This window comes from Pongo abelii, chromosome 9, assembly GCF_028885655.2.
Source record: "Pongo abelii isolate AG06213 chromosome 9, NHGRI_mPonAbe1-v2.0_pri, whole genome shotgun sequence".
NCBI classification, from domain to species: domain Eukaryota; kingdom Metazoa; phylum Chordata; class Mammalia; order Primates; family Hominidae; genus Pongo; species Pongo abelii.
The window spans coordinates 83,737,445-83,763,335 of record NC_071994.2 but is presented as its reverse complement, the minus strand read 5'-3'; the positions used below and the strand labels follow the sequence as shown (position 1 = coordinate 83,763,335).

Here is a 25,891-nt window from a genome sequence, read left to right as displayed (position 1 = left end):
TATTTGATTGATTGTTGAATCTATTGATGAGTGAGCCCTGTTCAGCCAGATTCCCCAGCAGCAAGGTCAGTGGACTGTGATTCCTCAGCGGGGAGGCTGGGGTCTGTGTGGAGGAGATTCCTCCTGGCACGAGCATTTTGAGTATGCAGAACACATCGGCACAGCCTAGAGCTGGCAGTTAGTGTACGCGCGGCACACACACACACACACACACACACACACACACACACACACACACACACACACACCAGTGCTTTCCCCACAAGTGAGGAAGCGTTAGCAACTGCAGTCCCAGCTTCCTCTGCTGAGGTACAAGCGGCCACTGCCTGATTTGTTGGAGGAGCGCTAGAGTCCAGTATCTGAGGGACACGGCAACACGCAGCTGTCACAGCTAGTGGCAGACAGCCACTTCTTCCCAGCTGCTTCGCCAGCCCTGGCAAGAGGGCACACTCTTCCAAAAGCCAGCCTGCCTGGGAAGGAGGTTGCTCCACAATGAAGGTAAGACTGCTTCCTAGTCGCTTTCTTTTCTAATGTGCCGGCTACCTCACAATCCACTTTCAGGTAGGCTCTTGCCATTTCTTGTTTTAGGTATGGGAAAACCTGCTCAATCATAGCATTTACTTTTACTGAGAAAGTCTTTTTTTTTTTTCGCTAAAGAACCAGAACAGTAAGGGCTTGATAGTTTAGCAGGATTCTTCTGATTAAAGAAGTTTTAGTGCAGACGGTAACTCTACTTCTCTCTCCCAACCCTTAGAAATATTCTGCAGATAATGAGACAGCCTCATTTTGTGATTCATAGGCAACTTCACATTTAGCATGAGCGTGTGCTTCTAACCTTTTCAGTTAGTTGACAATTGTTATGCAACTCAGCATGTGTAATTTAAAGACCTTTAAATGCTCTTCTTCTGCTGGGAAAAACATACCTCAGTCTTGTAAAATAAAAGCCAAGTGGTGGGAGCTATGAATTCAAACTCTTCTTTGGCGTTTAACATTCAGTGATATAGACAGGAGTGAAAGTTGCTGAATCACAGAAGTTTAATATTCATGCAAATTGCTGTATTTGTCAAGGAAACCTAGGAATCAAATGTCTTTTCATCTTTTTGAGCTCTTATACATATATGGATGATGTGGATTTGAAGAGGGGAAGTATTTGTTTGCTATAACTCACTCTGTTGTGGAGAGGTGGGTAAAGTGATTAATTGACATAGAAATAATTAACTGGGGAGGATTTCTTCTGCTAAAATGAGCTAGAATCTAGTTGTGAATTTAGAGGTTTCTTAGTTAACAGATCTGTATTTATAAAACTCCAAACAAAACTGTAGCTTATTGATTTGAGTCTCCTTGTTTAAGTGATATTAATCTGTATAAATTATCACCCCTAATATTCCTTGACTGTACATATTTTCTTAGCCAATTTCAGAGTAAAAAAGTTAATAAAGAAAAATTTCAACAACTTGTTAATATCTGTACCCTTTAATATTCATTTTAATTGTTTCATAGACATAATTTCACGAGGAGTTTTATGAGAGACTGATAACCATAATTTATCTAGTTGAGTTGAAGTGATCATAAAGAAAATGCTCTTTGGAGGATGAGTCCCAAACACAAGGCAGGCTCATGGTGCCTCTGGGTTATCACACAATTTAGCACCAAGAGTGAAGTTTGTGGTAAGCAGAGCATCAGAAGACACAGTTTTTGTGACTGTTTTTACAAGCATCACTTTGTATGTGTAGTACACTTTTAAAAACATTAGCATCTTTTCATTACTCTTCTGGGAAGTGCCTCTAAGCTATGGCATGGTGTCTTGATGGGGATGACCTCAGTTCTGATGGAGGAGCGTGACACACAACTTTGGGGCAGATCTAGATTTATGCTTAAAAGACAAGTTATCACCTGGGGTCAGGAATTTTCAAGCTCAAACATCCAGGTACTTTCTTTGATAACTCCAGGGACCTACCCTTTGAGCAAAAAGATCATGTACACGGGTTGTCCGCTGCCTCTTTAGAAAGTAGTAGAAAGAAAGAACAGTTACCTTCTTCACTGTCATCAATGTTTAATGCAAGTGATCCTTCTGCAGCATCCAATAGGGACTTTCACTCTCTAACAAATATTTAATGTATATTATCTGATATTGCCTTTAGCTCCCATAGTATTTGTAGTTTCTACATTGGATATTCATAAAGTAATTTGAGAAAATAGATTGTCTAGTCTGCTACACAACAACAAACACACAAAGAAAGCATCACTTTACTTTTTGTTACTTCACGCTTTAATTCATAGTCAAACTTGCAATAGACCTGCTTCTATTACTCTCGCCGTGGTGCTGTGGCAGCTGATGGCTCAGCTGATATCGCTCTTAGTAAAATAGAGAGATCAGAAGGAGCGAAGGAGATAGAGGACAAAATTCTTTTTTTCATGTTGGGTGGATGGTGTGCACTTTGAGTGGAATCTTGGAGAGAGAGAAGATACCCTCTTTTTGTTTACGTTTTGCCAAAGATGTCCAACTCAGCCAGCAACCTAAAAGATCCAAAGATGTAATCTTAAGCAGGCCTGCTGTGGAAGTGAAATGTAATTTAATTAAGTTGTTGGGTGAGCTTTCTCCTTGGTCTTCCTCACTCACCTTTCTCCCCAGGTGAACAGATTTGTGAGGTAGGTTAAAGAGTTAGCCAATTACTTGCACATTATAGATCACTATTGAAAGCTATCTTTTCTGAGAGGGAATCAATTTCATTTTGCTTACAGCCAGAGATCATGACTGTTGTCATTGTTCTGGCTCCTATCACCAGCCTTCTTAGTTTTTACACAATTTTGTTCCTCCTACATCTGATAACCATTCCTTGGCATCTTGGTGAATTGGTGTTTTGAGAATTTCATTAAAATAAAGGTAATGAATAAATACTATGGATTAAGCCAAAGAAGTGGGTTATCAACAATGTTCAGTGCTGTTGGGTCACATAACTTTCAGTACTTACCAGTCTATGGGGTGGGATTGATGTTGCCGTCCACAGGCATTTTTACATGTGCATGGTGACGTTGCAAACCAATGCTGACCAGCGCAAAAGGAAGGGAAGAAAAAAAAAAAGAAGAAAACCTATCAGCTTTTGTGAAATGCAAACAGGTGCTGAATACTGAGGAAACCATGTAGTTATACTCTTAAGGTGATTTTCCCCAAATTACCTTGGATTATATATTAGCTCTAACAATGGCACATTTTGCATGCACCCTTCAGGGCTGCTTTGAGTGATAGCTGTAAATTAGGATGAAGAGAAGAAAATGCTCTGCAGTTTAAATATTGAGGAGAATTAGGATCCAGATGGTAAGGCTTTTTATAGCAATACATTGGATAATGTTACAAGCTTCTATGACTACTGGCCTATTATATTTTCTCTAGTAAAATGCAGTTTAGGGAAGGGGTTCATTGCTAAGAGCAATCTTGCTAATCTAGAAAAGCGAATTTCCTTTCCATATTACATTTTTCAACTTTGCTGGCTTTTTTTTCCCTTTTCCTTAATTTTTTTCCATTCTAATTCCAAACTCAATCAAAATTATATAATGTGATTTATTGTTTTATTTCAAGGTTGCCTTCTTTTCTCTCTCTCTCAGTACCTTCCCCCCACCCCCCGCATATACCCATCTCACATTATGAATGCATTTGAGAAGTCTGAAACGGTTTGGACTTGGACACAGAATGGTTATTAGACAAGTCTCCATCTGGTTTTAAATGTCCCTAGTCTAAAACCACCTCATTTATTCTGTCTCTGTAGGATAGTTCTCTTTTTTTCATTTAGACAGGATCTCGCTCTGTCTCCCAGGCTGCTGAGGAAATCTTAGCTCTAGCTCAGGTATTTCCTTGTTCAGGACTTCAGGTTTGCTCTGAAAGAATTACTTTTCTTCTTTCAACACCCTCTAGTGGGAATTTTATTATCTCCAGTCTCGGGGGCCACAGTGGCATCTCTGATCAGGCATAGGTATAGAAAGTGAGCCACCTGGTGGTAAAGAAGAGTAATTCTTTTATTCTTAACAGCCTTCCAAGTTAACAGCAAGGAAGGACATTGCCAATTTTCTGTTACATTGCGAAGGGGTGTTTGATTTTATTAAAATGTACTTTAATGGTTTTTTTTTTGTTTTTCAAATCAATTGTTAGGTTACAAGTACAAATTCCTTCACTCTATGCTTCATTTTCTAATTTGATATGATTTCTCTCTTTCACCTCTTTTGTTTCTTGTGTGTACACATTGTGAGGAGCACATTTATGTTGCTATGTATTTAATAATGAATATTTGTACACATTTTTATACATATTAAAGTATCAAGATACTTCAGTGAAGAAAACATTTCAAAAAGAAAGCAATGAAATTACATGTTTTCCACTGGATATTAATATTACATTTTGAATAGCTTAAATATAAAAATAGTTTACTGTATTTGCATAGTCATACTTGAAAAAACATACAAAAAGAATAAAACAAAATTATATAATTATATGTGTGTGTATGCCTTTGTTCTAAATCAAAATATACATATTAGGCATCATTTCCTATATATTTTTAAGAGTCTAATCTAGCTAACAAATTACCAAGGCTACAGTAGCCCTTGTTTTACTTTCCTTATTATCTTTCCTTATACCTATCTTTCTGTGTGGGGAGTCAGAACTGACATTCATATAGGAGGCATGTCTCTTGGCTGGAAACAACTCTTTGGAAGTACAGATGTTAACAGTCTTTGGGAACTGGAGTTCTCTAAATATGTATAGTAAGTGTAAAAATACTGTGCAAATAAAGGACACCATTATTTCTGATGTCTTTTTTTTTTTCCAGTTTAGAAGACTTGGGTGTAGATGGGGTAGATCCCATTAAACCAGAATTGGTTTTAATTGAATTTTACATGGATCAAATAGAAAGACAAGGCTGAGTGTGGTGGCTCAAGTCTGTAATCCCAGTACTTTGGGAGCCCGAGGCAGGCAGATCACCTGAGGTCAGGAGTTTGAGACCAGCCTGGCCAATGTGGTGGAACCCCATATCTACTTAAAAAGTAAAAATAAATAAATAAGAATAATAAAAAAAAACTTAGCTGGACTTAGTGGCAGGTGACTATAACCCCAGCTACTCAGGAGGCTGAGGCAGGAGAATTGCTTGAACCTGGGAGGCAGAGGTTGCAGTGAGCTGAGATCATGCCACTGCACTCCAGCCTGGGTGACAGAGTGAGACTCTGCCTCAAAAGAAAAAAAAAAAAAAAGACAAAGTTGAGATGTTAAATGGCAGATAGTTCATTAATTCCTTAATTCACCTATTAATTAATGACACTATTTAGAGAAAATACTGGCTAGAATCACATGTGCAATGTCACTCTCTAGGTCTTAAATTAGTTCTCTCTCTAGACAGCCTCATCTTATTCATGTTGTTCTTCAGCTTCAAATTTATTTATTTGGGTGATCACCCTGTGTAAACTAGTAATTCACTGTGCATTCTTTAAAAAAATAGAAAGTTTTTGTTTTGAAATTATTGTTTACATGTAAGCAGCTATCTATAGCTTGAAGTATGAATACAAACAGATATTAATAATTTCCAGACTGGGTGTGGTGGTTCATGTCTGTAATCCCAGCACTTTGGGAGGCCCAGGCAGGAGCATCACTTGAGGCCAGGTGTTTGAGACCAGCTTGGCAACATAGTAAGACCCCCCGACTCTACAAAACAAATAAAAATAAATATAATTAGCCAGGAGTAGTGTCACATGCATGTAGTCCTAGCTAGTCAGCAGATCGTGGCAGGAAGGATCACTGTGCCCAGGGGTTTGAGGTTGCAGTGAGCTATGATGGTGCCACTGCACTCCAGCCTGGGTGAGAAAGCCAGATCTGGTCTCTGAAAACACAAACAAACAAATAATTAAATCAATAATAATAATTCCCGATTTAACCTCAGGAAACTATTATGTTATATTCCACTTGTTTGAGATTAAAATAGTGAAAATAAGCTCAAATGTCTGGTTCTGTTTGTTATCATTAGAGTAGAATCAGGTATAATAAAACCGTTCTACTGGCTATTCAAGAGCCAGCTCCCATGTCATTGTGAGGAAAGGTAAAGAAAATAATAAAATAAGTTTTAATATATCAGGTAATATCCTTGAATATACAAACATTTAGAAAATTACCACTAAAATAGTACACGCTCTTCAAAATTATTAAAATGTCTATGAATTTTTAATTGAGATTTTACCTATGTATGTCAGTGATGGGAAGTACAAACGTAACTTGGAATTTAGTTTGACTTTCACAAGCCGATGTCTCCTTCCTTGCAAGTCTCTAAGCTACAACTTGGTGAGATAGGTTTGCTACATGCACACAGATATGTAATCATTTTAATACACTACAAGTTGACGGCCAGAAAGCAAGAAAATTATTCAATCATAAAAAATAGAGGGGAAAGGAATAAAAAGTTCTTTATTTCGCATGAGTTTAGGATACAAAGCATTGCAAGGAAAGCAACTTCTCCCGGCTCGTCTCTTTTCCTCCTCCCCTCTCTTCCCTCCCCTTTTCTCTTTTTTTTCTTTTTGTTCCCCCTACCAATTCAGTATACTTATTTAACCTCCTCATTTTTCATTTAAGGCTCTAAAAATTCTCAGTCAACATTCACTCTGAATTGTGATGCATTCAGTAGTTAATTATTTTCCACAATGTCCTTTAAATGTATGCAAATTAGACTTTTAATGAACTGGAATGTTTTACAGATTCTCTGCATAAATCACACATGGTTAAAAAAAAATCAACCTGTTTAAGGAGTAGAATATTTTTGGACCTTCCTCATTTGCTACAGTGACTGAGGACATCTCAGTGCTGCTGGCTTCAAGTATATTCCTTCAGGGACAGCCTGCACACTTTTCAGAAAGACATATTTCTAAGTTTATTTCTAGCTTTGAAGAAAGCATATCTGCCTAGTAATGTGTTGATTGAAGCTGTGAATGGGCAGGGGTAGCAATATGAACTCTTCTGTTTTCTAGGCTCATTTTGCAAAGTAATGTTAATTTATGAATTGATTTATGCATTTGCTTTTATAATGATATTTATTACTATCATCATGATTATTTAAATAGAAGCAATAATTTGGAAAACTATTCCACTCTTTTTCTCTATACAATATTACAAAATAAAGCATTCTTGAAGTGATTATAAATTGTCTTACTGAATACTCAGGTAATTGGATAGTGTTTAATCATTCTAAATAATGTGCCATTTAGAACAACTCAAAAGGTTTTCTTTTATTTAGATGAAATCTTACATTCTATAGCAATAAAGATTTGATTGGCATACTTTTTATATATTATCTTTTCACATACCCAGCTACAATTGTTACAGGAAAGGGGTCCCTATCCAGACCCCAAGAGAGGGTTTTTGGATCTTGCACAAGAAAGAATTGAGGGCAAGTCCACAGTGCAAAGTGAAAGCAAGTTTATTAAGAAAATAAGGGAATAAAATAATGGCTATTTCATAGAACAGCTCTGAGGGCTGCTGGTTGCCCACTTTTATGGTTATTTCCTGACAATATGCTAAACAAGAGGTGGGTTATTCATGCTGCCCCTTTTTAGACCATATAGGGTAACCTCCTGAAGTTGCCATGGCATTTGTAAACTGTCATGGCACTGATGGGAGTCCAGCAGCGAGGACCACCAGTGGTCACTCTTGTCGCCATTTTGGTTTTGGTGGGGTTTGGCTAACTCCTTTACTGAAATCTGTTTTATCAGCAAGGTCTTTATGACCTGTATTTTGTGCTGCCCTCCTGTCACATCCTGTGACTTAGAATTCCTTAATTCTCTGGGAGTGTAGCCCAGTAGGTTTCAGCCTAATTTTACCCAGCTCCTATTTAAGATGGAGTAGCTTTGGTTCCAACGCCACTGATATTTCTCCCCTCTCTTTTATAAGAGAACCCTTAATTCTAAGGGTTGCAGAAGGATGAAGATCCATCTTTTGTAACTTCTTCAGGCTGAATAGGGGTGATGATATTTCTGTGTAACTATGAGGGTCTTTTGCATTCAGGGTAGAGAGGAGCTCAGTCAGAAAGCAATAGTATGGTAAGGTCCATTTATAACTCTTGAGTTTTGACAAAAGATGATATTTGGAAGATGAATAAGTATATAATTTAAGAAAACACTCAGTAAGATTGTCCTGTATTCCTACCCAAAGAGTATAACAACAATATATTCCACAAGAGTAAAGCAAAATAGGTAAAGTTATTCCAAGCAGACTAAATTAGAAGGCTTTTCATGAAATGAGCAACTGTTGGAACTAAGCTGATATGGGGTTGTTAGCTGATTGTAATGTGCCTAGAATTAGAATAGTGATTTAGATATTTATATTACCCATCCCTCTTGTTCTGAGCAGCAGTCAGAGATCACTGGTTGATTCACAGGAATAAGTGGAGTTAGGCTAAATTGCAGGAACAAACTTAAAAACCACTGATGAGACTAGAATTTAATAACAAGTGTACCAATAGTTCTTGAAACATAATATTTCTTTTTCCGGTTTCCCATTTTTACTAAAGACAAATAATGGTAAGACTGATTTGCTTTATTATACTTGGACTATTTGTATAAAATGCAACAAGAATAACTATTTTTCATACAGGCTCTTTTTAAATTGGCTTTCCCAGAACTCTGTTCCATAGAGGGAATTTTAGATACAACTCTTTTTAAAGCTGAGCCCAGCCATGGGTTTGTACCCTTAAATACTTATGAGTTGGGTAAATTTCTTTCCTCTTGAGGTCCCAGAACTTGCAGCTTCTGGACCTGTTAGAAAGTGACATTCTTTACTTACCACAGGTCAGAAACTCTGAAGAAGGACTGTTGTAGGCGAGATATAAGACCAATTTCCCTAAGGGCTTTTCTTGGCTCTACAAGTCAAGTTTGATTCCTCAAAGGAAAGCACAACATTCCAGTCAAAGCCTTGGTAAAATAACCAATTTCTCCAATTGTGTACTGTTACAAAACAAAACAAAACAAAAAAACAGATTCTTACTGCGCTTATGCAAATAATTATATTGCTGTAAGTTAAGAATACTCACAACTAGTTTTCAAATTCTGGAGAAATCAGGTACAGAGAAATAAATATATGCTCTAAATTTTGTTCATAGGAATACATTTAACTTTTAAAAGCTGTAAATACCTTGAAAGAAAAGTTTTCTTGACTCTGAAAAATAAAACAAAGGATTAGAAACGTTTTAAGCAAGTTAAAAAGACTAGACTTTTTCAGTTTAGTCCATGCAGGTTAACTTTTGTTTGATAGTTATGAACGTTTCAGTTCTTTATGAGAGTTTTGAAAGTTTTTTTCCTCTATTCTGATGTCACAATTTCCAAAGTTATCAGAAAATTTGCATTTAAGAACACCTGTTAGAGTTCTATAATTGATTTTAAACCACCTTCTAAAAAGGATTAAAACAACAAAAAAATTGTCTGTGGATGATAAAAAGTTTTAGGACAGCCACTATTAAAGCCACAATTGATAAGGAAATTTGGTTACTTACGTGGCACACAAAATTTTACATAACAATTATAATTACTAATAACATACACTAAGTTATATAGAATTATAGGAGTTGCCCATAACTTTGGAACATATAACAATAACATATTGATATAAATACAGCCCAAAGAAAGCACAATACCATTTCACATTTTATAATGCTTCCAGTATGGTTTTTATACCAAATAAGCCACATTTTACCTTTACATTAATGTATTATTAATGTTAGACCCAATTTTTAATAAAACCTTATAGACATATTTACCCAATTTTAATGTTTAACCATAAGGTAAGATTCTTATAAGCTTTCTATAGCCCTTTCCTTTTTTTGTGTGTGAAAGAGCAGATTAGTGCTTTAAGAGACACCTGTTGTGCTTTAATTCTAATGTTTAATTTATGGAAAAACTGAATAATACCCCTTTAAATTTAGCCAATGTCCACACATAGAATTTATTTTACAATTGATTTTTTACAAACCTCCCACAACTGTTTAAACCTTTAGCTTTAGTCTATTTAACTTAAAACAATTTTTTAACCCTTTAGACAAAAAAAATTACATTCTCATGCCTTCTTATAATCTTTTACCAAAAGTACATTCTACTTTCCTTACACACTTTGCATGTAAAACTGTTTCTTTAATAATGTTAGTTACATGTTACAATGTTAACTTTTAGTGACTTTTATTTTTGGTGAAAACCTTGGTAAGTAAGGGATTTTAATTGTGTACTAGGTGTGGGGCCTAGCCTAGGACACACCAGGTAGAAATGCAGATAAGGGCTGATTCTCCAGCATAGCTAGGGGCATGGCTAACTTCAGGTGTCCCCAGGCCTTACCTTACTTAAGCAGGCAAGTTGTACAGTACGAGTCATAGTGCATTTTATGAAGCATTTAGGAGGCCTAAGAACCTTTGAATTGTACGTTTCTTGCATAAATTCCCTTTCACAAATCCTTTCATGACTTACACAGACCATCTGAGACATTTTTGGACTACTTGGCTTGCCCTAAACATCCCTCGTTTTAAACAAGCAGTCATTTTATTTTAGGACAAGAATTTACCATACAAGATTCTTTTTTAAATAAAATCTCTTTCTTTATAATTTTCTTTGTATAGCTAGGGGGCATGGCTAATTCCATATGTCCCCAGGTCTTATCTAGAATCTAACGGCTTTAAGGTAGGTAAATTGAACAATTTTTAAAAGTCAAAGAAACAGTTCGATCTTAAAGCATTTTGCAAATTTGATATTTGACCTTAATTTAGACCAAATGTCTACATTTTTAAGACATTTTATTTTACCAATAGTTTTTAAAACTGTCTTTATTTCCAAAAGATTACTAAAGTCATGTGAACAAAAAGTCATTAGTAAAGTTTCTATTTTTCTGAAAAAATATTTTATTTAAGTGCTTATTTCTTTAAGCCAATTAATTAGACCTCTTTTATATATCAACATACAACACATATAAATACACAGACAGAAGATTTAGCACTTTTAAGATTTTTCATTTGCCAGTTTATTGATTGAATTACTGGCTTCAGGCTGGGGCTCATGGAGGAACAGGACCAAGAAAGCATGTGTTTCTGGGCCAAATAAGCAACAAATAAGCATCTGAAGGCAAAGACAGATCCCTAAAATTAAGGGTGCCATTTATACTAGTTCTTAGATCCCCAAAGGAGGTAAATACTGCAGGAGAACACAGTGCAGTGATTTTACTTTGCATTTCATTGCAAGGCAACCCAAAGCCAATCAGCCCATTTTGTAATCAGCCCATCATTCATGGTAGTCTCATCTCCCAGTGGGAGGTGGGGAGGTTTTCTTATTTCCAGGAGGCCAAGAGCAAGCTTCTTTGATCCAAGTGTGCAAAGATTCAAGTATCCCTCCATAACTACTATTAGCCATCTCTTAAAGTATATTTCCTACCTAGTTATTACACACTACAGCTCTTTTATAATGCAAAGTAATTTCTGATATCCTCAAAACTCAAAACCATCAGATAACATAATGCAAAACAGAACAGAGCCTTTGATTTTGAGAGGGATCTATTTACTTTTAACTCCTGGGATTTCCATGAGGAAAACAGAGGTTTTCTTTTCCCAAAATGGGGTCTGTGGCACCTCCTCTGTTTTTCCCAAGGAGTTCCAGGCTACTAGAAGTTATCTTAGGATCTCTCATGTGTGCATCAAGAGTAGCAAGGCAAAAAAAGAGAGAGAGAGAGAGAAATAATTTAGTTGATTGAGAAGAAATTTTTTTTTCCAGAAAAGCAAGTTCTAAGAAGAGAAAAACATAAAGGCTTTTTAAATATATCTATAGCTTGTTTATCCACTTTTAATTAAGCTGACTTTTAACCATAGCACTTTTTAAAAAAGAAATTCTTTCAGATCTCTTATTACTGGATTTTTTAGTCATGCCAAGCAGCCAATATTTCTATCTTCTAAACTTTACCAAAAGTATCCTCCTAGGTTCTTAGAGAAAGGAAAATTTGAGAGAATCTGCAGAGGGGAAGAGAATAGACAAGGTCACACAGTTATTAAATGACAAACGACTTTCTTTCTAGGCAGGGAATTGAACCTAGACCACCACTGTGAAAGTGCAAATCGGTAGCTACTGAGCTACAGCACAGGGCAACCTCTGTTTTCTTTCCCAGAAAGATTCTAGAGTAGTTAATTTCGAGCTTGCAAAGGCTTTTAACTATTTAATAGAATTTTTAGAGCTAACTACGCCCATGAACCGTAAAATTCCTGTTTTCTGGAAGGCGGAGACTAAGAGAATGTACCGCCACGTGGTTAAAAGGTTGATAGCTTTTAAAGGTTAAGGTTAAAGGTTGATGCTTCCAAGGACATAAAACAATGTGGAGACTTAATCCAGTTTTTTTGTTTGTTTCAGAGACCTGTAGCCAAGTTTATTACTGACCAGCTTGCTAGGTCATCTTGAAAAGCGGGCTTACAGGTGTTCTAAGCCTGTGTTTTATCCTAAAGTACCCCTCGACACAGAAAAACGAATTCATAGCACAAAATACACCAGCTTAAGACTAGCCTCAGAATTCTTTTTCGCATTAATCCAAACTTTACAGAGGAGATAAACACTGATTATTTTTACCACTCATTCAACCATTTGCACAGAGAGAGAGAAGCCCTATACCTGACTGGTAAGAACTTCTTACCCTTTTGCTGGCATTCCAGGCTTCTGGGGTCTCATTCCCTGAGAGGCCCTAGTGATCTGGCTTGCCGTACCATTATCCTGGGGGCCAACACGTATCATAAAGGAAAATTATTATTTTTTCATTCTGGCCAGAGCAAAATACGTGTGATAAAGCAGAGACCTTAGCCACTCTGCTTAGCACCCAATATCAAACTGGCAAGGCTTAAATTTGCCCCCAGATGGGCCCCATCATCTTTAATCCAACCTCAGACTTGGAGTTTCAACACGTGGTCTCTGGGCAAGATGGTTGCCCTGAGTAACAGAAAAGATAAAAAAGGGAAACTAGAGAAGGAAAGTATTGCCTGTGCCAGGGTAGGGAAGGCAAAATGATCAGGGAGGCCAGAGAAAGACCCACCCATTGCAGCGACAATGAAAAGCTCAGGTGGCTGCAGCTGCTGTTGTGAAGGGATTTTTTTTTCCAGCAATCCTATTAGCTCTCAAGTTTCCGCTTTTAGGGAAGAAAAACTCCATGTCCCGGGATCTTGTACATGCCCAACCCTGTCACCCACAGCCATCAGCGAAGAGTGCAAGGCAGGTGAATTCAAAGAGAATAGCAGTTAACATCTCACGCTGCTGAACCTGTTTTTAACCAAGAGGGATTTTACCAAGAGGGGCCTCTAACCCCCTAAATCTTAGAAGGGACTCTAACCCTCCTAAGTTGGGTCTCTAACCCAAGGTCGATCAAGCGTCCTTGCCTTTTATTAAGAGGGGCCTCTAACCCACTCTATCTTAGGAGAGACTCTAACTACTCTAAATTGGGCCTTTAACCCAATTCCTTCCTTTACCTGGGTACCCCACCACTTACCCAAAGTCAGCCAATCAGTGCTGCAGTCTATTTCCTTTGCATTGAGGGGTCTGCTCAGTATCTTCCCTTCTGTCGTTTGCCAGAAATATGTTACAGGACCCCAACACTTACCCAAAGGTAGATAGATGTTGAGTCAGGGTTACTGTACTACAGTCCTTTCGTGGTCGCCAGCAATATGTCACAGGAAAGGAGTCCCGATCCAGACCCCAAGGTTCTTGGATCTTGTGTGAGAAAGAATTTAGGGCGAGTCCACGGTGCAAAGTGAAAGCAAGTTTATTAAGAAAATAAAAGAATAAAAAAATGGCTACTCCATAGACAGAGCAGCCCTGAGGGCTGCTGCTTGCCCATTTTTATGGTTATTTCTTGATGATATGCTAAACAAGGGGTGGATTATTCGTGCCTCAGCTGTTTAGACCATATGGGGTTACTTCCTGACATTGCCATGGCATTTGTAACTGTCATGGTGCTTGCTGGAGTGTAGCAGTGAGGACCAACACTCTTGTCGCCATTTTGGTTTTGATGGGTTTTGGCAGACTCCTTTACTGCAAACTGTTTTTTCAGCAAGGTCTTTATGACCTGTATTTTGTGCCGACCTCCTGTCTCATCCTGTAACTTAGAATGCCTTAACCATCTGGGAACGCAGCCCAGTAGGTTTCAGCCTAATTTTACTCAGCTCCTATTTAAGATGGAGTTACTTTGGTTCAAATGCCTCTGACATGATGACTATATTATGTATTCATGGTTTTCTTTAATTTTAGGCTGATGGTTTCCAATCCATTATTTGTTCCTCCTTGTGACTGAGTTGTGTTTTTTTTTTCGGTTGACCCTCCACTGTTATTTTTTTTAAATCCCTTACTATTCTCCTTAAAATTAACAATAACAACAAAACAATATTTCCAATACAAAAAGAAAAATAATATGCTCAATGTTTTCTCACGTTTTTGATATTTTGCATTACAGTGACTGGATGTAAAGTATCTGCTTGGCAAATGCAAATAAGAATCTGGATTTGATGGGATGTTTCCTGGCAGGGTCAGGCATGCCTGCAGAATGGTAAAATAGACATTCCTCTTGATTCAGGGGATCTGATGTTGGATAACTGAGGAAGTACAAAATGTTTAGCTAAGGACTTGAGGAACAAAGAAAGTTAGTTAGTAACAGAAAACCAGAAAATACCATTACTAGCTTATATACCTGTCAATTTAAGTGTGTCTGTTTTCCTTCAGACTCTAGAGGAACATCATCGTGAGCACAGTGGGAAACTCACGTGTTATTCTTTCTGATTTCACTGACCACCTTGGTCATGTTATCTAGGTTTCCTTAGGCTCATCACAGATTTCACATTTGTAGTCAAGTATGACTGATGTGCCTTAGATTTCCTGGATTCCCCCTACTTTTTCTTTTGTCAGCAAATTAGGTACATCCTCCAACCATAGCCTTAGGTAAAAAAAGAAAACTATTGAAAAGAGCATTAAAACACCTCTCCAATGTAGAGAGACACATTAACCAGTCTCATTTACCTTTAAAAATATATGAGAATAAGAGAAAAGACAGAGATTTAAGTAACCATGGCAGTTTTGACTTAGTCAACATTTCTGAGAAAATATCAATTTTCAATGTTTAAAATTCATCATATATGTCCTATAACTTAGAGGCAAATAATAATAATAACCTTCCAATGCATATAGCCACTTACTATTTACAAAGAAGTTTTACAGACATTTTGTATGTTATATCTCCTCTGTAAATTTCTTGAGTTTCAGGGCTCTTTCATATAGATCAGTTTTTAAGATCTTCACAATGATAAAAATTACTGACATGATTTTTTAAATAATAACTTTCCAATAACCACTCATGAAAATTATTGAGTTAACGTTTGTGAGATGGTGCACAAAAATTAGTATTTTAAGCTAGTTTTTCTAATTATCACATTCACAGAAGATTGGCAAGTACTGAAATCAATCTTCTGTGTTCCACTGTGCCATGTACAAGTAGGCATGTGATTTTTAAAACAAATAAAATTCAACTTATTTTACCCTACCTAATAAGACCTTTTTAAATCTTAAGTCTGTAACCCAACTTAATTAGCATAGCCAGTCAGCCACATTCGCATCAGTCAATTCGGAATGTAAGCCTTCTATGTCACCTACACTCGCACCTATGATTTTGAATAGGATGCCATCTAACATCCTGACAGAAAGTCTCCCTCTGGCTTGACAATGCTGCAATAATTCACTTTGCCAGCAGTGGTTAAACTACAAATTCATTTAACTATATATCCTTTATTCTATATGCTTTAATTCTATTAGTAAGGATCTGCCTCATGTGAAACTTTGTCAAAACTTTACTGAAACCACTACCTTTTAAAATAATTCCTTATTAAGAGACCCAGTGTGAAAGAAAAATATATTGTTGGCATGACTTCTTATAAACACAGGTAGGCTTCTATAATCACTACTTTCTTGAAATCTTTACAAATTCTATGAATGCTAATCCATTCTAAAATATTGTTGTAAAGTGGGTGATAAACTTACAAATTTACTTTTTCTCATCATCAATCTTCAGGAGACTTTTCTATTCTCTTAATTACTGAGAGGAGTTTTACTGAATCACACCTGATAAACACTGTTAGCTCAGGTATGTGTGCTGTAACTATATTCTTATCTCTCATTGGTTTCAGTGTGGCTGGCCTATATTTGTGTTTATATTTACAGTATAAATTAATAATTTTTTGGACACGACAGTGTGTTGTGTAATTTGGCTTTTCTTAGTTTTTATTAAAATTATGTCATTGACCCAAAACCATGAATCCATCTCTTTCATATTCTTGTTTTTATTGTGGGCATGTCTAAATTAGCTTCTTCTTTACTTCTATCAGTTTTATGGTATCAGCTCAATCTAGAATTTAGCCTTGATTTTATATATATATATATATATAAAAACACACACACACATATCTGTGTGTGTGTATGTATGTAATTTTATTTGTTTAAATATTTTTATTCTAAAATTTGTGTCTGTACTATAAAATTGAACTTATACTGTCCATCATAAGTCCAAATAAAGTATTTCAACTTACATTCAGTAAAGATCATAGAATTAAAAAATAGCTTCAGAAAGCCTTGGTATAAGTACTATATTTCATAAACATAATATTATTTTATGCAAATGTGAGGACAGCATACCACTGCTAGAACAATAAGTTATAAACTTGACACTTATTTGCCTCTGATATTTGGCATTTTGGTAAGCTTTTAAGAACATATTTTGAGACATAAACGGAATAGGCCAGAAAAAGAAAAACAAAACAAGCATTGAAAAGTGAAATAATTGTCATCCCCAAAGAATAGAAATCATAGCATGTTGCCAATAGGTAAAAGTAATGTTTTATGAGTCTATATTGTTAAGTAAAAATTATCTGAGTTAGAGGTAGCTGCTACTTAGTTTCTTTTTTTAATTAAAAAAGACAGCAAACTAGAAACACTAAAGTTATGAATTACAGTATTCTAGAAAAATAAAGATAACATATAACAAGTGGATATTATAGTCAATACTGACATATTGGGTTGTTTGTAAAAAATATTATATTACTGCATTTCTCCCTGTGGCTGTTCCCTGGGAACACGTGAAAAGATCTTTTTAGGTTGATGAATATTTAATTTATTTTCAGTGTATCTTCAGTTTGCTGTAGGGAGAGAAGACCCAGAATGTGGGCTAGGGAAGTATCAAGGGAGTTTGAGTAACTATTACATAAACTTAGAGAGATTGAGTACTATATGAATGTGTGAAAACAAATCTTTTTCTCTAAATCTGTCTCTTACGCTCAGTGTTTTCTTCTCGGAAAATACACCTCAAAGCAACATAGTAAAACTGTCAACTCAAAGACTTTTCATAAGCTGTAGGAAGGATATGTTCAGTTTGATTTACATTAAATCTACTCTTTACGGAATGTTGAAAGACCACCAATATCCTGATTTTGATGGCCTCATACGTATTTATTTTCCTTAATCCTCTAAGAGAACACCAATTAGGAGCCTTAATTTAAGGAAACAGAAAAGGCACAAAAGGTTCTGCATGGTTTCAGCATAAGGCCTATTTCACAGGAGCAGAGGGTGAGCATGTGAGAAAAATTTCTTTCGCTTCCTTTCATTTTTATATCTGTCAGTCGTGTATAATTTAAATCTCTTGCTTGGCTAAGCTTTTGTAGAGGAAAACATTGAATAAAATAGGCAAGATTTTTAAAAATCTCAGAAGTTTAGGGAATGAATCTAAGTTCTGATTCTGAACTCAGCACTGGAATTGTCTGTCTGCAGGGGTAGCGGGAACTGAGAACAGGGTCAGAATTCAGATGTATTATAGATGGTCAGAATAAAGTGTTCACAGAACATTCTGAGTCGTAAGCTAGGAAGTGTGGAATTAATATGTCGTATGAAAGATAGTCTCATAGAGAGGTAATGAAGAGAGTCTGCAAGTAACTCATATGACTGCCTTGCAGAATATTGATATTCAAATTACCACTTTTTATTTAAAAAAAAGGAAGAAAAAGTGTAGTGCCTCACCTTTCATTTCTTTCCATTTCACTGCATCTCCCCTCTTTCATTATCATCATGGTTGCCATGTGAATTCCTGACTAGCCGAAAGTGGCAGTTCTAACAGAAATCATGTTGAGAGGTGGATCTTCTTAGTTGTATCTTTTTAACTTGGTTCTTTTTGCTGTAGATTCTATGCTTAGCACTTCCTGAGCATTACCTATTTCATCTTCAAGCCAATCAAGGAAGATTGGGTCTATGCTGTTTTCCTTTCAGAGATGAGGACATTGAAATCCTATGAATTTATGAAAACGTTGCAAAAATCCTGATCAGAATAACACAACTTAAATGGTAACTAGTAATCAATGTAGAACCAGAATTTAAATATCTCTTTGTCCTTTCATCTATCCCCAGCACACTATTTGCTAGCAACTAAACTAAAGCTTACTCTATAGAAAGTGGAACTAAGTGACTTCATACATTTAAGCTACTCCTAGACATTTTTTCTAAGGCTGGTAAGATATAGTAGAGTATGGTATTTTAATTCATTTACCTGGTTTATATCATCTCTATGCCCAAACTGGGTGGTCTTAACTAAGTTACTTAACCAATGTGTGTGTCTATTTTATGATTGGGAAAACAGGGATAATGATAGTGTCTTCCCCATGAAGTTGGAGTAAGAATTAATTGTGTGCACATTTACATAAAGCATGTAGAACAGTGCTTGACACAAAGCAATCACTTTCTAAGTGTTAGATAGAATTTTATGGTTTCCATCTGAACAATTGAAAAAAAATCATATTTTCCAGAGTTTATCTTTTTTTATTTCCTCTTGGGCATCATATAATTCTTTGTTCTGTAGAGCACACTGTGTTGACATGTGCATTCCAACTCTGCAAGGGATGCTAGAGCTACAAAGAAGACTACAGCATTGCCTCTGGGCTCAGAGCTTGGACACAACTGACAAAACACTTGGAAAAAGTATATAGTGGGTGCTGTAACAAGATAATGAATATGAGACACCATGATAGTAAGTACCCATTCTACCAGAAAAAGGTTTCACAATGGTCACAACTATTGACCTTGCTTTTGTAGGAGAAACCTGCAAGGTTTAAAGGATATATGAGAGGTATCCCAGGCCCTGAAAAGAGTATCACATTTGTAGAGAGACATGATAACAAATGATCTTTTTTAAGACTAGGTAGAGAATGAATGCAGAACAAATAGGAAGGGTAATGAAGTATGATATTTCAAGAGATGGACAATGCCAAAATATGGAGAAATTTCTGTCTTATATTAAGAAGTCATAGTGAGTTTCCACACCGGGGGGAACATGGGATCAAAAGGTATCTCAGAGCAATAATGGACGGTGACAACAATTTAAGGTTGGCAAAGATGACAATCTTCCAAAAATATACCATCTTCCTGCAATTAAAAGTAATTGGAATTGTTCTTATTGGAAAGAGAAAAATGTTATTATTCTCTCTACCTATGGATAACGTCGTGATTCTCTGTGTATGCTCCCAGGGATTCTCTATAGGGAAAACTACATTAAGGGAAGAATAATTTTGAAACTGACAAAGAACAAGACTCCTCCAAGGAGGTGTTACAGAATTCATCATTAGGGTTACTCGGAGCTAGTTTGTGCAAGTAATAAATTATTCTATCCTTTCTCAAAGGCAAGTTATACTAATAACATTCCAACTTTATTCAGATTCTAAAAATTGGTTCTGTGAATAGTGGCACATACTCCTTCCTATGGCTATCCTATTCTCTGTGGCATGATTTTGTAAAAAAATATTATTAATGTTAAAATGAAATAACATAAAATATAAAAATGTAATATATCTTAGAAGACCTAGATGACTTGAGGCTGAAAAAGTAATAGAAGGGAATAAAAAATATTTCACTTTTTACACCTCTAGATTGGCTAAAAATTCCTGTTCCTTGGAAATTGGTGATGTCTAGGTTGGTAAATGTTTACTGGCTTATAAAATTGTCAATAACTTGCTTCTTATATAAATGAATGAATATGAATATGTAAAGAAGACCTATAAAAAACTTTATACTTACAATCTCTTTCTCTTTTCTTCCCCTTGTCTATCTCTTTCTCCCTTGATCACACTTTCCCTATTTGTGCCTCTCCTTGTCCCTAAAAAGTAAAATGCTCTTACTGAGTAGAAGAAAACTTTGCTCTCAGAATTTGATTTGACTAGGAATCCTGAATCCCATCGACTTGATGTGTGACTTTGACAAGTCACTAAAAATTCCTGTTTTTCCGTTTCCTTACCTACAAATTATAGGTAACATTTATCTTATGTTTGCTCCAAATAATAAAATTATATGTTAATATGATTAATTATCTGTAATATTCAAACATTAATTGACTCTGAATCCTACCTATGTTGCTTAAATATCTAATGATTCTGGTAACTTAATGTAGATTACCTTGGAAATTCTGAATTAATGTATAATGGACTTGTTCATTAAAATTATTGATGAATTCGGTATGTGCTTAGGCTTAAAAAAGATCATTTCATAACAATGATTAGATTATGTTTTCCTGGTGTCTTGGACTATAAATTCCTTAGGACAGGAATATTATAGCCGTCTTCAGATTGTCAAGACATATAGTAAGTGTAAAATATATGCTGAATAAATGAAAAGAAAATTGGTATACAATAGAAGAGACCATTTAGTTTTACTAAACATCAAACATTTAAGCTGCTAAATTTAATGATTGAAAAATTTTAAAAGATAATTTATTGTTTAAGTATGTTTCATCATCATACTAAAGTGATGCAGTTAAATCACATCATCTCTTTCAATAATGTTTTATGAGAAATTCAGTGGCATTTCATATGAAAATGCTTTCTTAACCATTGGAAAATTGTTTTTGTATGGTTTTATTTTTTTTTGTATTGTTTTCAGGCATGGGACCAGGATTACTGTCAGCTCTAGCTAGGGCTACGTAAGATTCAGCCCTATATAGAGGTCTGAGGCTGACTTTCTGATTCACAGTATAATGAGAAATCAAGATATGATAAAATAGATTGAACATGACTCATTTCCAGATAATTTTAAATTGAAAGCTAATCCTAGAAGTTCCAAAAATGTCTCTAGATAGTGACATAGTAAATGGATTCCTACATGAATTTTTTAAAGCTATGTCCAAATTGCTCAGTGAAGTACACAGTCATCCGCATATAGAAACTAATTTGTCTTACCTCCACTCAACAAATCCACTTGATATAGTTCAATAAGTATTTTAAAATCACCTACTACGTAATGATTCATGTTTTTATTTTTCCACAAGTTGGCTCTTGAGATTATGTACCTCTTTTATCTGTGTTTCAGGTTCTTAAGAACAAAATGAGACAGTTGAAATAAACGAATTGTTAGGCCTCTTCTCACTTCTTGTGTCCCCAAATCCTAAAAGTCTGATTGTTCTCATTGCTTTGATAATGTGTTTTTATTGTTCTAAATTTTTGTAAGTTTGAATCCTTTGAAACATTATTTATCTGTTACTTTTATGCTTCCTCATCAGTACAAGTTTAAGTCTAAGGTCCAAAGTCTTTGTAGCCTCCTTACTATATCCAATTTTTTAATTTATTCAGTTCCTGATTGTTTCTCACATGTTAGTTTCCTCATTATACTCTTTGTGAGTTACATAGTTAATGGATATGAGCTGAAGTTAGTTGACCATGAGTTAAACTATTAAAAAATAATTTATAAAGCCAGAGAATATTTACAGATAATCTAGGTCAGTAATTCTCAAACTTTAGTGCGCATCAGATATATAATACGTGGTGGGTTTTATTCAAATGTAGATAATTGGACCTCACACCTGAATTTTCTGATTCAATTGTTCTGGCTAGAGACCCCATAACTGACATTAGTAACAAGTTCTCAAGTGATGATAATGATTATGGTCATCACTTGGTCAGGGGACCATATTTTAAGAACCATTTCTCTATGTTAACTTCCTTACTAAGAAGGAGTAGTAGGTGGTCCACATTAACATAGCAAGTTAATATCAAGTGGGGTTTAAAATCATGCTCTGACACGATGCCTTGTCCAGTGTTCTCTTCCATTAAATTAATGCTTTTGAAGGTATATTCTGTGGAACATTACTTAGATGGAAAGTACACACTCAAATAAATAATTATTAAGCAGGTATCATTGATAAATACATGTTTGTAATTCCATTTGATCAGAATGCCTGTTTCTTCATATCTAAATCTTATAATTTAGCAAGCCTTTACCAAGTCTTTCATTGCTATTTGAAAAAAGAATGTTTCCTTAGGTAATTTTCTTTTTTCTTTTGTTGCTTTATAATCTATTCTGCTGATATGCTTTCAAATTGATTTTAATTGCCCTTTTTCCTTACCAGTACTTCTGTCAGGTTAAAACACAATTGTGAGCCGCTGAAGCTGATCTGTTTCTAACTAAGAATGCTCAGTTTTCAACACAATAGTATGTATTTGCCTCCAAGGGTCCTGAAGTCTGGGTAATGAATGAAATCACTGTCCATAGGTGGGCTTCATTTGGCAGGAGGAAATTCACACTGGGTATTAGTTTTGTTTTTTTAAGATTTTCTGTATCTGGTATCTGGGCCTTAATACCTTCAGTCAAGAAAGGTGCTACATGAATATCAAAGGATTGAAAAATGGTTAGTATGTCATACCAAAGATAAGATGATTTGGAACCCAGGTGAAGCAAGGCTAGGAAAAGTGTTTTCCTATTTATGTTTTGGTAAACTAGTCCTTGTTCTGGGATAAAAAACAAAAATAAAAACAAACTATAAATAATGTGTAAAGGATGCAATAACTCTTTCTGAATATGTAAATTTGGATGGAGGGGAGGCAACTAGCTCCATTTTCCTAGATAGGAAAGGAAAGAAAAGCATCCAGGATTTGGTCAAGTCGGGGAGAAAAACATTCTGATACATTTATAAAGGCTGGGCTGTATAATGGAAAACATGTAACTTTTGCAGGCAGATGGACCAATGCACAAATGATGTTTCCAAAATTTATTTGGTTAATACCTGGGCAAAATAGTGGAATATCTTGGACTCTCAACTTTCTCATCTGTGAAAAAGGATGTGAGTAACACTTTTTTTGCAAGCTGTAGTGTGGATAGCTCTTCTGAACTCAGAAGGAGATCTGGCTCTTGTTTTCTTGCAAACTCTCCAAACAGGACAAAGACTGTAGGAGACTAAACCACCTATTCTTCAACATTATTCCACAGGGTTAATAGCATCACCTTAATATGGCAAACATACAGTAAAATGTTAATAGATGCTTTGCTTTATGCTTTAAAAGGTATCACTGGCCAGGTGAGGTGGCTCATGCCTGTAATTCCAGCACTTTGGGAGTCCAAGGCGGGAGGATCACCTGAGATCAGGAGTTTGAGACCAGCCTAGCCAACATGGTGAAACTCTGCCTGTATTAAAAATACAAAAATTAGCTGGGCGTGGTGGTGGGTGCCTATAATCTCAGCTATTCAGGAGGCTGGGGCAGGAGGATCACTTGAACCCAGGAGGCAGAGTTTGCAGTGAAACTTGGGAGACAAGAGTGAAACTCAACTCAAAAAATAAATAAATAAATAAATCACTGAACTTAAAAAAATCAAGAATCTGATGATAGATTACAAAAGCTGAAAATGTCACATATTTTAGGAAAATAATGCCTTTTCTGTCATATAACCCCTGGTCACTTAAACATATTTTTATTTTTTCCATCCAAAATTTGGGTTGTCCCAAACTGTTAAGTAGATGATCTAATATACATTAAATATCTTAGATCAAAGGAAAATGTGGAATGCCCTCTTAGAATTTGAAATCTTTATTCAATTTCATAACTTTTCAATAACCTATGTTTTAAGTAAGATGTTCTTTAATCTTCATTCTCTTTTTCTCTTGCCTTTTCTTATATTATTCTCTAGTTACATTTCAGTACATTAGATGGCAAAATAAAGGAACTAGCATTAAATGATTGATTTAGTTACACATGGGTTTATCACAAAACTTTTACTCTCTTTGTAAAGGATGAAACCTTGACTCTGCTCCTTAGCCCATGTGAGTGCTAGGGCTCTAGGACATGTGTCCGATGTCTCAGTCCTGCTAAGGGGACTATTTGACTCCAGAATATGGACGTCTGTGTTGGCATCTTGGCCTCCTTACACACCCACACACTTCCTCTAAACCGTGCTCCAGGACTAACAAAGAAAGACCATGTCCCTACATATTTCTAAGATTACTCAAGTCTAAACATCGTAGGGAAAAGATATAGGAATAATGTCACAATGAGGAAAATATAATTGCTATAAAACCTTCTAAGAGCTTTTTGAATCCAGAATTAAACTGGCCATGGACTCAAAGTGAAATGTCTATAATATAAATTGGATTATGTGATTCTTTCACCTGAAATCCTTCAGTGACATCCCATTGTTTTTAGGAGGAAGCCTGATTTCTTTTGGTTTTACCAATTCCTTTATGACTTGGGCTCTGTTGTCTTTCAGGTTTATATAAGACAACTTTCCCATCAACACTTAAGCTCCAACCATGGGGAGTGTCCAACATTTTCTCCTACGGCCATGGTTTCTTGCCTCTGAACCTCTAGTTCAGTTGGCAAAGACTTGCTCAAGTATCATCACCTAGTAGAAGCATTTTTTTAAAACCACATTTACCTGGATTAGGTACCTTAATCTCTCCTTGTTTCTTCCATAGTGTGTAGCATCGCGTTGTCATTGTCTCTTTACCGGTAATTCTTTTCCAATAGTATGCAAATTTCACACCTCATTCATCTCCATGTCCTCAGAGCCTATTATATTATTTTGCAAACAGGAAATGCTCAATAAATGTTCAAAAGGAGAAAATGCCTTCAATTATTCAGCGTGAATAAGATTTCTTATTTTAGACCACTCTTCTTTTTATCCCTTCTAACATTTTATTTTTGGAAACTCTTCTCTCCCTTAACATCATTATTCCAAACCCCAAGTCACACTCAATATTAAGAATGACATATTGAACAGGTATGGCCAGTGCTAAAATCTAGCTTTGTCATTAGGCTAATAGGCATGCCAAGGACATGCTTGGGCACAAGCAACATTATTACTCTTTTTTTTTTTTTTTTTGAGAAGGAGTCTCACTCTGTTGCCCAGGCTGGAGTGCAGTGGCACGATCTCTGCTCACTGTAAACTCCACCTCCCGGGTTCATGCCATTCTCCTGCCTCAGCCTCCCGAGTAGCTGGGACTACAGGCGCCCGCCACCACGCCCGGGTAATTTTTTTGTATTTTTAGTAGAGACGGGGTTTCACCGTGTTAGCCAGGATGATCTTAACGTCCTGACCTCGTGATCCACCTGTCTCGGCCTCCCAAAGTGCTGGGCTTACAGGCGTGGCCACCGCCCCCGGCCCCAACATTATTATTCTTTTAAGAAATGGTATCTGGCTGGGCACGGTGGCTCACAACTGTAATCCCAGCACTTTGGGAGGCCGAGATTGGTGGATCACCTGAGGTCAGGAGTTTAAGACCAGCCTGGGCAACATGGTGAATCCCCATCTCTACTAAAAATACAAAAATTAGCTAGGTGTGGTGTTGCGTGCCTGTAGTCCCAGCTACTCGAGAGGCTGAGGCAGGAGAATCGCTTGAGCCCAGGAGGCGGAGACTGCAGTGAGCCGAGATTGCGCCATTGCACTATTGCCTGGGTGACAGAGTGAGACTCTATCTCAAAAAAAAAAAAAAAAAAAAAAAAGGAAATGATGTCTGTTATTTCAGACATAAACAACAAAATAGGTTTGGGGGAAAATTAGAATATTGGCTGACTTGCTTACACATGTAGTATGGTTTTAT

General features: G+C 36.1%; 1 protein-coding gene across 2 annotated transcripts in view; it reads left to right on the top strand.

The window, feature by feature from the left end:
• Positions 1-258: 258 nt before the first annotated feature.
• Positions 259-25,891, top strand: part of TENM4 (teneurin transmembrane protein 4) — a 3,040,222-nt gene continuing 3,014,589 nt past the window's right edge. For both annotated transcript variants that reach the window (XM_054526090.2, XM_063711315.1), the window contains exon 1: positions 259-498. The gene's annotated coding sequence lies outside the window, so the exon portion shown is untranslated. The remainder of the gene's footprint in view (positions 499-25,891) is intronic.